A 14,957-nucleotide genomic window follows, 5' to 3' on the forward strand; every position below is an offset into this window, starting at 1 on the left:
TAGCCTGCCAGGCTTCTTTGTCAATGGAATTTTCCAGGCAAGAATACTGGAGTGGGTTGCCATGTCCTCCTCTAGGAGATCTTCCCCACCCAAGGACTGAACTCACGCCTTTTGTGTCTCCTGCATTGGCAGGTGGGTTCTTTACCAGTAGCACCAGTTACAGGCAGTCAGAGAGAGGAAAAAACTAGAGTAGATTTCTCAAGAGCCAAAAAGGTAGAAGTATACTGTTTTCAAAATGCTTGGAGAACTTGCTAGTGGCCTAAAATTGAGTTATCAGCTGAACTATTGTTAAAAAAAAAAAAAAAAATCAGGATGTTTTCAGACGAACAAAAATGAATTTATCACCAACAGAGTTGGCATACTTCACCAAAGACATTTCTAAAAGACTCCAAGAAGATGGAAATAGACCCCAGAATGAAGGTTTTTTTAAACCAAAGATTAAGAAATTTAAGGCCTGCTATCTAAATACAGCCTGTAGCCTGATTTTATAAGTTCTGAGTGCTAATAATTTTTTTTTGAAAACAGTTTAAAAAATAATTTTATTTATTTATTCATCTACACTTGGCTGTGCTGAGTCCTCGTTAGTACTCAGGCTTCTTTCTGGTTGTGGTGAGTAGGGACTACTTTCTAGTTGTACTTCTCGGCCTCTCACTGCAGCGGCTTCTCCTGTGCAGCACTGGCTCCAGGGTGCTTGGGCTTCAGTAGCCGCAGCACGTGGGCTCAGCTGTGTCTGCTCCTGGACTCTAGAGCATGGGCTCAGTGTCCTGGTGAGCATGAGCGCAGGTTGCTACATGGCTTGTGGGATCTTCCTGAATCAGGGATTGGACCCGTGTCTTCTGCATTGGCGGATGGATTCTTTACCACTGAGCAGTCAGGCAGGCCCCATGTTTTTTTCTTTTTTTAAATAGATTTATAACAGTTTTAGATTTACAGAAAAATTGAGCAGAGAGTACACAGGTCCCATGTACACTACTCTTCCCCACGTTCATTCCAGTTTCCTTTACTACTAACATCTTGCAATAGTATGTTACATATGTCGAGACTGATAAATAAACATTGATGTATTACGTATGCATACCTACATAAAAACATAAGTACATGCACACATATTAGTAGGTGCACACCTTCGCAGTACACGCACGCCCACATTACTGATTGTTATGTCTTCTTCGAAAATAGATCCGTTTATTCCTGGTATGGTAGTTTCCTTTGAGGACAGGGTTTTGTTATGCAGAACAGAAGGCTCTGAGTATACTTCAACATTGCTACTTTTCTCTTCCTCCTTTCCAGAACAAGAGGGAATTTTTCCTCAGATATGAGCTCTTGGAACTGGAACTCATGAAAGTACAGGGAACTCCCTATGATGGGCCCTTTAGGAGTTTTAAGCCTCAAGCTAGTCCACACTCAGCCTTCAGCAACTGATCGATTGTTCCTACCAATTACTGGCTCCAGCTCCTGGTAAGTTTTGCATGCGTGCTTGTTGATTCACTTTAGTCATATCTGAATCTTTGCGACCCTGTGGACTGTAACCCTCCATGCTCCTCTGTCCATGCGATTCTCCAGGCAGGAATAATGGAGTGGGTTGCCATATGCTCTTCCAGGGAATCTTCCCCACCCAGGGATTGAATCTGCATCTCTTATATTTCCTGCATTGGCAGGCATATTTTTTACCACTATCACCACCTGGGAAGCCCACAAACAGTGTAGCATAAAGCCACTAATATTATACATGAGGACTAGTTACAAAAGATAATTTTATCTTACCTAAATGCTTACAATTTTCTCACCATTGGTGGAGGAAAATACTATGTAAAAATTCCTGATGGATTCAAAAGCAAACAGGAAAGGTAAAAAATAAAATGAAGCAAAGAAAAAACAGAATAAATACAAAGTAGAAGAACTAATTCAAAATATACTAGTGATCACAATAAATGTCAGTAGAGTAAACGTGCACGTCAAAATAAGAATGTTTTCAAATTAGGATAAATAACAAAATCTCTCTATATATATACTTTTTGCAAAACACAACCTTAAACATTTTAGACATATAATAATGAAAAGTTAAAGGATAAATATTAGGCAAATACTGAACAAAGTAATCTGGCATAGCTTTGTAAATATATCCACCTCTCTCTATATATTAGACAAAATTGACTTCAAAGTAAAAATATGTTTGGGAGATAAAGAATATTAATGTTTAATAATAGGTAAGATTCTTGCAGAAAGATAAATCTAAATTTATAAGCACCCAATTCGATAATCTTTATATATATTTTAATGCACAGATAGCAAAACTGACAGAATTTTAAAGAGAAATTCATCCATGAACATTCATAATAGGAAATTTTAAACTCATTTATAATGCTTGATAGAGACAGCAGACAGAACCACTGAGGATTTTAACAACATAATTAGCAAGTCTGACATAATGAGAATATCTACAACTCTGTAATAGGGAGGAACAAGTCTGACTCCATATTAAATTTGTTTCTTTTACCCTAACTTTTGTATTCTATTGCTTTGCTACAAATTAATCACTAAAGGGATGTTGCTTATAACAAAGTATACACACAAGCCCATCTCTAGGAACCCTGCCTCCCATGCCTGAACTAAAATACCTCCCCGTTCAGCTCACAGGAAACATCCTGACCAGGCCCACCTATGAACGGCTATAGGAAAGAAGCAATTACATATATCTTCCAGTGTCTGGGCAAAACCAGGAAATGCTTGTAATGACTTATTGCCTTTTTTACTTTACATCCTCATCTCCCCACTCTTTGTTCTGTGAAAGAAACTAGCATACAAACTTCAGGAAGATAGTTCTTTGGGACACCAGTCTACCATCTTCTTGGTTTGCTGGGTTTCTGATTAAGGTTGTTATTTCTTGACCCAACAACTCATCTCTCCATTTAGTGACCTGTTATTTGGCGAGCAGTCCAAGCTTGGACTGAGTCTCCAACAATTAGAGAGTGTACATTCTTCACAAATATGCATGGAACATATATAAGAAATTTCTGCATTCTACATAATTAAGCAGGTTCTTGCAAAAAAAAAAAAGGAAAGAAAATACAAAGAATTGTTGTCAAACAGGTGATCTTTTCTGTATGGAATGTATTTACTTTAGAAATTGTTAAAATGCTAATTTGAATGGAGGTTCATGACATTGTACAGGAGACAGGAATCAAGACCATCCCCAAGAAAAAGAAATGTGAAAAAGCAAAATGGCTGTCTGAGGAGGCATTACAAATAGCTGTGAAAAGAAGGGAAGTGAAAAGCAAAGGAGAAAAGGAAAGATATACCCATTTGAATGCAGAGTTCCAAAGAATAGCAAGGAGAGATAAGAAAGCCTTCCTCAGCAATCAATGCAAAGAAATAGAGGAAAACAACAGAATGGGAAAGACTAGGGTTCTCTTCAAGAAAATTAGAGATACTAAGGGAACATTTCATGCAAAGGTAGGCCCAAAAAAAGGCAGAAATGGTAGGGACCTAACTGAAGCAGAAGATATTCAGAAGAGGTGGCAAGAATACCCAGAAGAACTGTACAAAAAAGATCTTCATGACCAAGATAATCACGATGGTGTGATAACTCACCTAGAGCCAAATATCCTGGAATGTGAAGTCAAGTGGGCCTTAGAAAGCATCACTGCAAACAAAGCTAGTGGAGGTGATGGAATGCCAGTTGAGCTATTTCAAATCCTGAAAGATAATGCTATGAAAGTGCTGCACTCAATATGCCAGCAAATTTGGAAAACTCACCAGTGGCCACAGGACTGGAAAAGGTGAGTTTTCATCCCAATCCCAAAGAAAGGCAATGCCAAAGAATGCTCAAACTACCACACAATTGCACTCATCTCACATGCTAGTAAAGTAATGCTCAAAATTCTCCAAGCCAGGCTTCAGCAATACATGAACTGTGAACTTCCAGATGTTCAAGCTGGATTTAGAAAAGGCAGAGGAACCAGAGATCAAACTGCCAACATCCGCTGGATCATGGAAAAAGCAAGAGAGTTCCAGAAAAACATCTATTTCTGCTTTATTGACTGTGCCAAAGCCTTTGACTGTGTGGATCATAATAAACTGTGGAAAATTCTGAAAGAGATGGGCATACCAGACCACCTGACGTGCCTCTTGAGAAACCTATATGCAGGTCAGGAAGCAACAGTTAGAACTGGACAAGGAACAACAGACTGGTTTCAAATAGGAAAAGGGGTACGCCAAGGCTGTATATTGTTACCCTGCTTATTTAACTTATATGCAGAGTACATCATGAGAAACACTGGGCTGGAAGAAGCACAAGCTGGAATTAAGATTGCCGGGAGAAATATCAGTAACCTCAGATATGCAGATGATACCATCCTTATGGCAGAAGGTGAAGACCAACTAAAGAGCCTCTTGATGAAAGTGAAAGTGGAGAGTGAAAACGTTGGCTTAAAGCTCAACGTTCAGAAAACGAAGATCATGGCATCTGGTCCCATCACTTCATGGGAAATAGATGGGGAAACAGTGACTGACTATTTTTTCTGGGCTCCAAAATCACTGTAGATGGTGACTGCAGCCATGAAAGTAAAAGACACTTACTCCTTGGAAGGAAAGTTATGACCAACCTAGACCGCATATTAAAAAGCAGAGACATTACTTTGTCAACAAATGTCCATCTAGTCAAGGCTATGGTTTTTCCAGTTGTCATGTATGGATGTGAGAGTTGGAGTATAAAGCCTTGTGCCGAAGAATTGGTGCTTTTGAACTGTGGTGTTCGAGAAGACTCTTGAGAATCCCTTGGACTGCAAAGTGACCTAACCAGTCCATCCTAAATATCAGTCCTGGGTGTTCATTGGTAAGACTGATGTTGAAGCTGAAACTCCAATACTTTGGCCACCTGATGTGAAGAGTTGACTCATTGAAAAGACCCTGATGCTGGGAAAGATTGAGGGCAGGAGGAGAAGGGGATGACAGAGGCTGAGATGGTTGGATGGCATCACCAACTCAATGGACATGGATTTGGGTGGACTCCGGGAGTTGGTGATGGACAGGGAGGCCTGGCATGCTGTGGTTCATGGGGTCGCAAAGAGTTGGACACAACTGAGTGATTGGACTGAACTGAACTTGGAAATTATAATAAAAGATGCTTTCAAATGATGTTTGTCTCTAAACAGGAATAATGATGAACATTATAAAATATCTAGGATTGAAAATTGATGAAATATCCATTACTTAAAATAATTTTAACATTCTTATTGTTGTTGTTGTTCAGTTGTAAGTTGTGTCCAACTCTTTGTAACCCCATGAACTGAAGCACACCAGGCTTCCCTGTCCTGCACCATCTCCTGGAATTTGCTCAGACTCATGTCCATTGAATCAGTGATGCCATTCAACCATTTCATCCTCTGCTGCTCCTTTCTCCTCCTGCCTTTAACACTCTTCTTACTTATAAAGTTTGAAAAGTGATGACCTAAGTATTCAACTCAAAGCAGTTAGAAAAAGAACAGCACAATAAAATGAAAGGAAGTTGGAAGAGTGAAATAATAAGAGGATAAATTAATTGAATAGAAAAAAAAATAGAGAGGATCCACAGAGCCAAACACTCATTTTTTGAAAAATCTAATAAAATAGACACCTTCTGGCAAGACTGAGCAAGAAAGAAAGAAAGAGAATCCATCCAAAAAGCACATGAACAGAGAAAAAATCCTAACTATGTAAATAGAAAGAAAAGATATTTTTTAAAAGATCTTATGTTATTAAGTTTGAAAACTTAACACAAACTGTTCAGTTTTCTAGAGAAATGTAACTAGCCAATAGTGATTCAGAAGAATTAAAATCCTGACTAATCCTCAGTGATTAAAAAAAAAAAAAGAATCAATAATTAATATCTAAGCCTCACCCTCTCCACTGCTACCAAAACTGGATATCTGAGCCAGAGAAATAAAAAATTCCAATCAAAATCTTGTTTTGCTTTGTTTAACCTACATGGAACTTGACAGGATGATGATAAAGCATGTATATGGAAATCTCAAAGATGAAAATATCCACAATAATTTGGAAGAAGCACAATACAAGGAGATTTCTTTCCATATAAAAATACTTAATATAAGCTATAAAACTATAAACAATAATGACAGTATGCATTGTTCTGGGAAAGATAAATACACCAATGGAATTGAACAGAGACTTGAAATAGATCAGTGTTTGAATGGAAAGCTTATATATGGCAGAGGAACCAATGCCTACCAGTGGAGGATAGACTATTGATTAAATAATATTCAGACATTTTATTATTAATATAGCAAAAGGAAAAGGTCTCTAACAAAAGACCATAATTAATTTTGTGTGGATTAAAGATCAAAATATGATGATAGCAACAGATTAAAATGTATGGAGGAACTGTAAGACACTATCTTTATAATTTCAAAAGAGGAAGTTGGGGGGGCTATAGTAAACAAAGAGTCTTTGATTTTTAGTGGCTGAGTCCTTTCCAGGAAATAGGAGAAGTCTAATTTTTGTATCTGGCTATGATCTTAAGTCAAGAGATCACTGTTCTGGTCTCCCAACTCTATTTAATTGAAGTTTCTGTTTATTAGTTTTTTTATATATGATTTCTGACCTTGTTTAAACTATGCTAGGCTAAGAACACACAGAACAACTGTACAAAAAAGATCTTCATGACCCAGATAATCACGATGGTGTGATCACTCACCTAGAGCCAGATATCCTGGAATGTGAAGTCAAGTGGGCCTTAGAAAACATTGCTATGAACAAAGCTAGTGGAGGTGATGGAATTTCAGTTGAGCTATTTCAAATCTTGAAAGATGATGCTGTGAAAGTGCTGCACTCAATATGCCAGCAAATTTGAAAAACTCAGCAGTGCCCACAGGACTGGAATAGGTCAGTTTTCATTCCAATCCCAAAGAAAGGCAATGCCAAAGAATGCTCAAACTACTGCACAATTGCACTCATCTCACAAGCTTGTAAAGTAATGCTCAAAATTCCCCAAGCCAGGCTTCAGCAATATGTGAACTGTGAACTTCCAGATGTTCAAGCTGGATTTAGAAAAGGCAGAGGAACCAGAGATCAAATTGCCAACATCTGCTGGATCATGGAAAAAGCAAGAGAGTTCCAGAAAAACATCTATTTCTGCTTTATTGACTATGCCAAAGCCTTTGACTGTGTGGATCATAATAAACTGTGGAAAATTCTGAAAGAGATGGGCATACCAGACCACCTGACCTGCCTCTTGAGAAACCTATATGTGGGTCAGGAAGAAGCATAAGCTGGAATCAAGATTGCCGGGAGAAATATAAATAACCTCAGATATGCAGATGACACCACCCTTATGGCAGAAAGTGAAGAGGAACTAAAAAGCTTCTTGATGAAAGTGAAAGAGGATAGTGAAAAAGTTGGCTTAAAGCTCAACATTCAGAAAACGAAGATCATGGCATCTGGTTCCATCACTTCATGGGAAATAGATGGGGAAACAGTGGAAACAGTGTCAGACTTTCTTTTTGGGGGCTCCAAAATCAGTGGAGATGGTGGTTGCAGCCATGAAATTAAAAACGCTTACTCCTTGGAAGGAAAGTTATGACCAACCTAGATAGCATATTAAAAAGCAGAGACATTACTTTGCCAACAAAGGCCCATCTAGTCAAGGCTATGGTTTTTCCAGTGGTCATGTATGGATGTGAGAGTTGGACTGTGAAGAAAGCTGAGCACTGAAGAATTGATGCTTTTGAACTGTGGTGTTGGAGAAGACTCTTGAGAGTCCCTTGGACTGCAAGGATATCCAACCAGTCCATTGTAAAGGAGATCAATTCTGTGTGTTCATTGGAAGGACTGATGCTAAAGCTGAAACTCCAATACTTTGGCCACCTCATGCAAACATTTGACTCACTGGAAAAGACTCTGATGCTGGGAGGGATTGGGGACAAAAGGAGAAGGGGACGACAGAGGATGAGATGGCTCGATGGCATCACCGACTTAATGGACATGAGCTTGAGTGAACTCCGGGAGTTGATGACGGACAGGGAGGCATGGCGTGCTGAGATTCATCGGGTCACAAACAGTCGGACAAGACTGAGCGACTGAACTGAACTGAAGCTAAGATATTATTTTCTTATACTAGGTGTATTAAATGCATTTCGACTTTGATATTGTCAATGTATGATGCATGAGATATAATCCCATTACAAAATAAGGAATATTTGTTAATCTTGTCACAGGGATTGAAATAGTTGTTGTTTAGTTAGTAAGTTATGTTTGACTCTTTTGCGACCCCAATCACCAAAGCTCACCGATTACCCAGACAAGAATACTGGAGTTGGTTGCCATTTCCTTCTCCAGAAGAGCTTCCTGACCCAGGGATTGAACACACATCTCCGACATTGTCAGGCAGGTTCTTTGTCATCTAGCCACCAGGGAAACCAATAAATGTTCAGGCCAGTGAAAGGAAACTGATGTATAACAGCTACTGTAAGAGGATTCTCACTTCCCTAAGGATGAAGAACTGCTGCAAACATTCTGCTGAAACTGTCAGAAGAACCTCGAACTCCCAGAGGGCTACCAGGGCAGAGCAGGGATACAGCCACCAGAGGGCCAGAGTAGAGAGGAGACGAGAAAGAAGATCCTTGAAGAGTTCATCTGAGGTGTGAGATCGAGACTTATTCTGACTTTTCAGTTACTTAAGTCAGTAATCCTCTTTGTTGTTTAAATAATTTTGAGTCTAGAGGCTTTTATTTTATTTTCACCTGTTACTGAAACATTTCTACCACAAATACTGCATAGATATTTTGACCTGAGAGACTGAAGAGGGAAAGATATCTTGACTATTATTCAAAGATCCTTTGATTTCAAGGAACAGAAAGATACAATTGCAGAATGAGAATTAGCAGACAGATCTGTAGAAATGGAACCAAAGTACTAGGAAAAAAACAAGACCTTTTCACCTTACTCAGTAGGACCTCCAGTTTCTCTCGTCTCTGTTTCTTGCTTGCACATAAACTCATCTCCCGTCTCTTGACAGGTCTATTTCATCTTTGGTACTTAAATTCAATAGATTTAGTTGTATACTGTGATCTATCTTTCTCCAAACCCTCCTCTACAAACAGTTCCTTCTCCAGTGTTCTCTTTCTTGTTGTTGAATCAACTATCCATCTTGTTTACTAATCAGAAAACATAAAGTCTTTTTTCTCACCTTTCCCTTATCTTTAAGTAACCGACATTCAATACATTATGAAGCTGCCTCCAAAATAATTGTCAAATTAATTTGTTTCTATGTCATTACTACCAGTACTTCAGTCCAACACTTATCATCTGGAGTCTTATCTGTTCCAATTGCTTCCTTTCCATTCTAATTTCCTCTCTTTGTACTCTCCAATCCATTTTCCACATTGCTGTGGTTCTTCAGTCACTCAGTCATATCAACTCTGCAATTCCACGGACTGCAACATGCCAGGCTTCCCTGTCCTTTACTGTCTCCTGGAGTTTGCTCAGACTCATGTCCATTGAGTTGATGATGCCATCCAAACATTTCATCCTCTGTTGTCCCCTTCTCCTGCCCTCAGTCTTTCCCTACATCAGGGTCTTTTCCAGTGAGTCAGGTCTTCTCATCAGGTTGCCAAAATATAGGACCTTCAGCTTCAGCATCAGTCCTTCCAATGAATATTCAGGATTAATTTCATTTAGGATTGATTGGTCTGATCTCTTTGCAGTCCAAGGGACTCTCAAGAGTCTTCTCCAGCACCACAGCTCAAAAGCATCAGTTCTTCAGTCCTCACCCTTTATGGTCCAACTCTCACATCCGTACATGGCTACTGGAAAAACCATGGCTTTGACTATCGAGACCTTTGTTAACAAAGTGATGTCTCTGCTTTTTAATATGCTGTCTAGGTTTGTCATAGCTTTTCTTCCAAGGAGCAAGCATCTTTTAATTTTGTGGCTGCAGTCCAGTGATTTTGGAGCCCAAAAAAACCAAAATGTGTCACTGTTTCCATTTTCTCCCATCTATTTGCCATGAAGAGATGGATCAAGATACTATGATCTTAGTTTGAATTTTAAGCCAGCTTTCTCACTTTCCTTTCTCCTTCATATAGAGGCTCTTTGGTTCTTCTTCACTTTCTGCCATTAGGGTGGTGGCATCTGCATCTGCATATCTGAAGTTCTTGATATTTCTCCTGTCAATCTTGATTCCAGTTTGAGCTTCATCCAGATCAGCATTTTTCATGATGTACACTTCATAGAAGTTAAATAAGCAGGGTGACAATATACAGCCTTGATGTACTCCTTGCCCAGTTCTGACCCATTCTGTTGTTCAAATTTCCACTTTGTTGTGATCCACACAAAGTCTTTAGTGTAGTCAGTGAAGCAGAAGTAGATGTTTTTCAGGAATTCCCTGGCTTTTTCCATGATCCAGAGGAAGCTGGCAATTAGATCTTTGGTTCCTCTGCCTTTTCTAAATCCAACTTGTCATTTGAAAGTTTTTGGTTCATGTACTATTGAAGCCTAGCTTGAAGGATTTTTAGTACTGCTTTGCTAGCTTGTGAAATGAGTGCAACTGTGCAGTAGTTTGAACATTCTTTGGCATTGCCCTTCTTTAGGATTGGGGTGAAAACTGAACTTTTCCAGTCCTGTGGCCACTGCTGAGTTTCCCAAATTTGCTGGCATATTGAGTGCAGCACTTTCACAGCATCATCTTTTAGAATTTGAAATAGCTCAACTGGAATTCCATCACCTCCGCTAGCAGTTTTGTTTGAGTAATGCTTCCTAAAGCCCACTTAGCTTCACACTCCAGCAAGTCTGGCTCTAGGTGTGTGACATGGTTATCTATCATGGTTATCTGGGTCATTAAGACCCTTTTTGTATAGTTCTTCTGTGTATTCTTGCAACCTTTTGCTTGTTAGGTCCTTGCTACTTCTGTCCATTATTGTGCCCATCTTTGCATAAAATATTTCCTTGGTATCTCTACTTTTCTTGAAGAGATCTCTAGTCTTTCCCATTCTATTGTTTTCTTCTATTTCTTTGCATTGTTCACTTAAGAAGGCTTTCTTATCTCTCCTTGCCATTCTTTGGAACATTGCATTCAGTTGGGTTTATCTTTCCCTTTCTCCTTTACCTTTAGCTTCTCTTCTTTTCTTAGCTATTTGTAAGGCCTCCTCAGACAACCATTTTGCCTTCTTGCATTTCTTTTTCTTGCTACAATTGTTATAGTGAGTTGGCTTTTAAAGACCCATCCCTGTTTTCTGGATGAGATATGCCAGCAGTCTCATTCAACATTATAAACATTGACTCTTGAAACCATCAATGTTCTGCAATGCTCAGTTCAGTTCAGTTCAGTCACTCAGTCGTGTCTGACTCTTTGCGACCCCGTGAATTGCAGCACACCAGGTCTCCCTGTCCATCACCAACACCCGGAGTTCACTCAAACTCACGTCCATCGAGTCTGTGATGCCATCCAACCATTTCATCCTCTGTCGTCCCCTTCTCCTCCTGCCCCCAATCCCTCCCAGCATCAGAGTCTTTTCCAACGAGTCAACTCTTCGCATGAGGTGGCCAGAGTACTGGAGATTCAGCTTTAGCATCATTCCTTCTAAAGAACACCCAGGACCGATCTCTTTTAGAATGGACTGGTTGGATCTCCTTGCAGTCCAAGGGACTCTCAAGAGTCTTCTCGAACCCCACAGTTCAAAAGCATCAATTCTTCAGTGCTCAGCTTTCTTCATAGTCCAACTCTCGCATTCATACACAACTACTGGAAAAACGATAGCCTTGACTAGACAGACCTTTGTTGGCAAAGTAATGTCTTTGCTTTTGAATATGCTGTCTATGGTCATAACTTTTCTTCCAAGGAGTAAGAGTCTTTTAATTTCATGGCTGCAATCACCATCTGCAGTGATTTTGAAGCCCCAAAAAGAAAGTCTGACACTGATTCCCCATCTATTTGCCATAAAGTGATGGGAGCAGATGCCATGATCTTCATTTTCTGAATGTTGAGCTTTAAGCCAACTTTTTCAGTCTCCACTTTCACTTTCATCAAGAGGCTTTTTAGTTCCTCTTCACTTTCTGCCATAAGGGTGGTGTCATCTGCATATCTGAGGTTATTGATATTTCTCCTGGCAATCTTGATTCCAGACTGCAGAATAGAATCTGCAGTGCTATTGGACCACATTTGGTCCAGCATGCTTGTAGAAGATGGTCACCACTGCTGTTTCAGAATTCATGATTTTTTCCTCCAGCAGTTCAGCTTGCTGCTTCATGTGCCACATCAAAGGAACATTATTATCTTTTTGTCCAGTCACCAACAGGGTGAAGGAGAAAGACAGGGAACCTGTAGGCCCTCTCTAGAATTTGCTTTTGAGTATCCCGCATTAAAAGAGCATGTCCATTGTACACTAGGTTTTGTAATTAAATACAAATACAGCATCAGCATTCATGTCTTTAAACATCTGCTTTAGCTCAGTAAGAGTGGAATACTGACAAAGGTCATTCATTCCAATAAATTTGGTCAAAGACTTGAAAGTCTCCTATCAGCCAATCTCCTTTCTGTAAAACAATCTTGATGTAGGGGTGGTCCTGAATGCTGTTCCTTCCTGTCTAACACAGTGCTCTTTCTTCCTGTGTTAAAAAAAAAAAGAAAAAAAAAGCTCAGTATTGTAAAGAAGAGCCAAACAGTGACCCTTTTACATCAGGGAAAATGCTGTCCAGATGTCCAGCATTTATCTTTTTGAGTAGCCTGTCAGAACTACAGGCACTGACAAATTAAAATGACACCCCCATCCAGAAGACAATCAAAATGAAGGTATTGCAAGTTCTCCCTCTCTCTCATAAAACCATTCAATGGGCTGGGCCAACCTTCTGCCAAAACCTGTAGGTCACTGCATATCCACTTTATTAATTTTTAATGCTGTAATTTTTCTCCATCTGTTTTTGCCAAATGAAGTTTATTTTCTGGCACACACAGGATGTCACAGGTACAACACCCTGTTCCCAGAGAAGTTCCAAAACTCTTACTGCATACAGTCATTTCTATCACAAGTCTATTTTCAGCATCAGTTCAGGGGTCTTTGGTTTTTTATATTCAGAACTGATTCAAATGAAATCTTTAATTCTCTAGCCTGTGGTTTTTGTTAGAGTCCTTTAATAGCTCTGTTCACTAACATACAGGGAAGCATCAACAAATACTTCAAAAAAAAAAAAAAAAAAAAGAGGCAAACACACCCTGAGGAATTTGCCATGCAATACGGTGATCTTGAAAAAGAACATCTTCCCTGGTGGCTCAGATTGTAAAGCGTCTGCCTACCATGCGGGAGACCCAGGTTCAATCCCTGGGTCCGGATGATCCCCTGGAGAAGGAAATGGCAACCCACTCCAGTACTCTTGCCTGGAAAATTCCATAGACAGAGGAGCCTGGTAGGCTACAGTCCATAGGGTTACAAAGAATCGGACACTACTGAGCAACTGCACTTTCTTTCTTTCTAGCCAGGGTGTGGCCCACCTGTTTCTTGTTGGTGGAAATGGTGGCAGCTGCCTCCAGCTAGTCTGTGGTGGCCCAGATCGACTGGTTAGAAGGGAACCCCAGCAGCCAGCACCAAGCAGCCTTAGGAGTCCAAGGGCCCTGCAGCTGAGAGGGTCCTCACTTCCCTGGTGATTTTCCCAGGGCAGGACCCAGGACAAGATGCTCCCTCCAGCCAAAAATCCACCTTTGGATTCTGACCTTGACAGCTCAAGCCAACACAGGACGCCCCTACCGAGGTTGACTTCCCTGGTGGCTGAGGCGGTAAAGCATCTGCCTACAATGCGGGAGACCAGGGTTCAGTCCCTGGGTTGGGAATATCTCCTGGAGAAGGAAATGGCAACCCACTCCAGTATTCTTGCCTGGAAAATCCCATGGATGGAGAGCCTGGTAGACTACAGTACATGGGTCACAAAGAGTTGGCATGACTGAGCGACTTCACTTGTGGTGATCTTGAGTATTGTTGCTGTTGTTCAGTTGCTAAGTTGTGTCTAACTCTTTGCTATCTCATGGACTGTAGCTCACCAGGTTCCCCTGTCCCACTATCTCTTGAAGTCCACCCAAATCCATGTCCATTGAGTTGGTAGTGCTATATAACCATCTAATCCGCTGCCACCCCCTTCTTTTTTTGCCTTCAGTCTTTCCCAGCATCAGGGTCTTTCCAGTGAGTCAGCTCTTGGCATTAGGTGGTCCAAGTACTGGAGCTTCAGCTTCAGCATCAGTCCTTCCAGTGAATGTTCAGGGTTGATTTCCTTTAGGATTGGCTTACTTGATCTTCTTCTTGTCCAAGGGACTCTAGCATCCTCTCGAGCACTACAAATGGAAAGCATCAATTCTTCAGCGCTTAGCCTTCTATATGGTCCAACTGTCACATTGGTACATGGCTACTGGAAAAACCATAGCTTTGACAATACAGATCTTTGTCGGCAAAGTGATGTCTCTACTTTTTAATATACTGTCTAGGTTTGTCATAGCTTTCCTCCCAAAGGGACTGCAGTGATTCACCATCTGCAGTGAGTTTGGAGCCCAAGATCTCGAGTATAAGGTAGTATAAAATATGTGATGCACACTAAGCCAGCACCTGTAAACAGCTTAGTAACTTCTGCAACTCATCAAACATTCCCATCTCTATTCAAGACTAAAGCCAAGGTTTTTATTGAGAGCTTGATGAATGTTGTCACCATCCAAAGTATAGCATGGTATCCTGGCAAGCCAAGTACTCCTCCAAAACCATGCTCACTGTGGTCTTTCCTGCTCCAGATAAGCCTGTCAGTGAAACTCTGCAACCACAAAAGCCTCCTCTGGTTTCTACCACCTGGCCCTCGTTTCTGTCAACTAGTGAACTTGATAGGTGCCTTTATTTGCCCTCTGCCTCTCCCAGTTCTGCATGTGATTGCTCAATACGGCTTTCTTATACAGGTTCCCAAGGTAGGGAGGTTCTCCATGGCTGTAGAGAGTACAC

The 14,957-nt window shown here is 40.4% G+C and overlaps 1 pseudogene; it reads right to left on the bottom strand.

Moving 5' to 3' along the window:
* Window positions 1–12,137: 12,137 nt before the first annotated feature.
* On the bottom strand, window positions 12,138–14,729 carry LOC128045557 (bifunctional 3'-phosphoadenosine 5'-phosphosulfate synthase 1-like; annotated as a pseudogene).
* Between the last annotated feature and the right edge of the window lie 228 nt (window positions 14,730–14,957).

This window comes from Budorcas taxicolor, chromosome 3, assembly GCF_023091745.1.
Source record: "Budorcas taxicolor isolate Tak-1 chromosome 3, Takin1.1, whole genome shotgun sequence".
Taxonomy (NCBI): Eukaryota; Metazoa; Chordata; class Mammalia; order Artiodactyla; family Bovidae; genus Budorcas; species Budorcas taxicolor.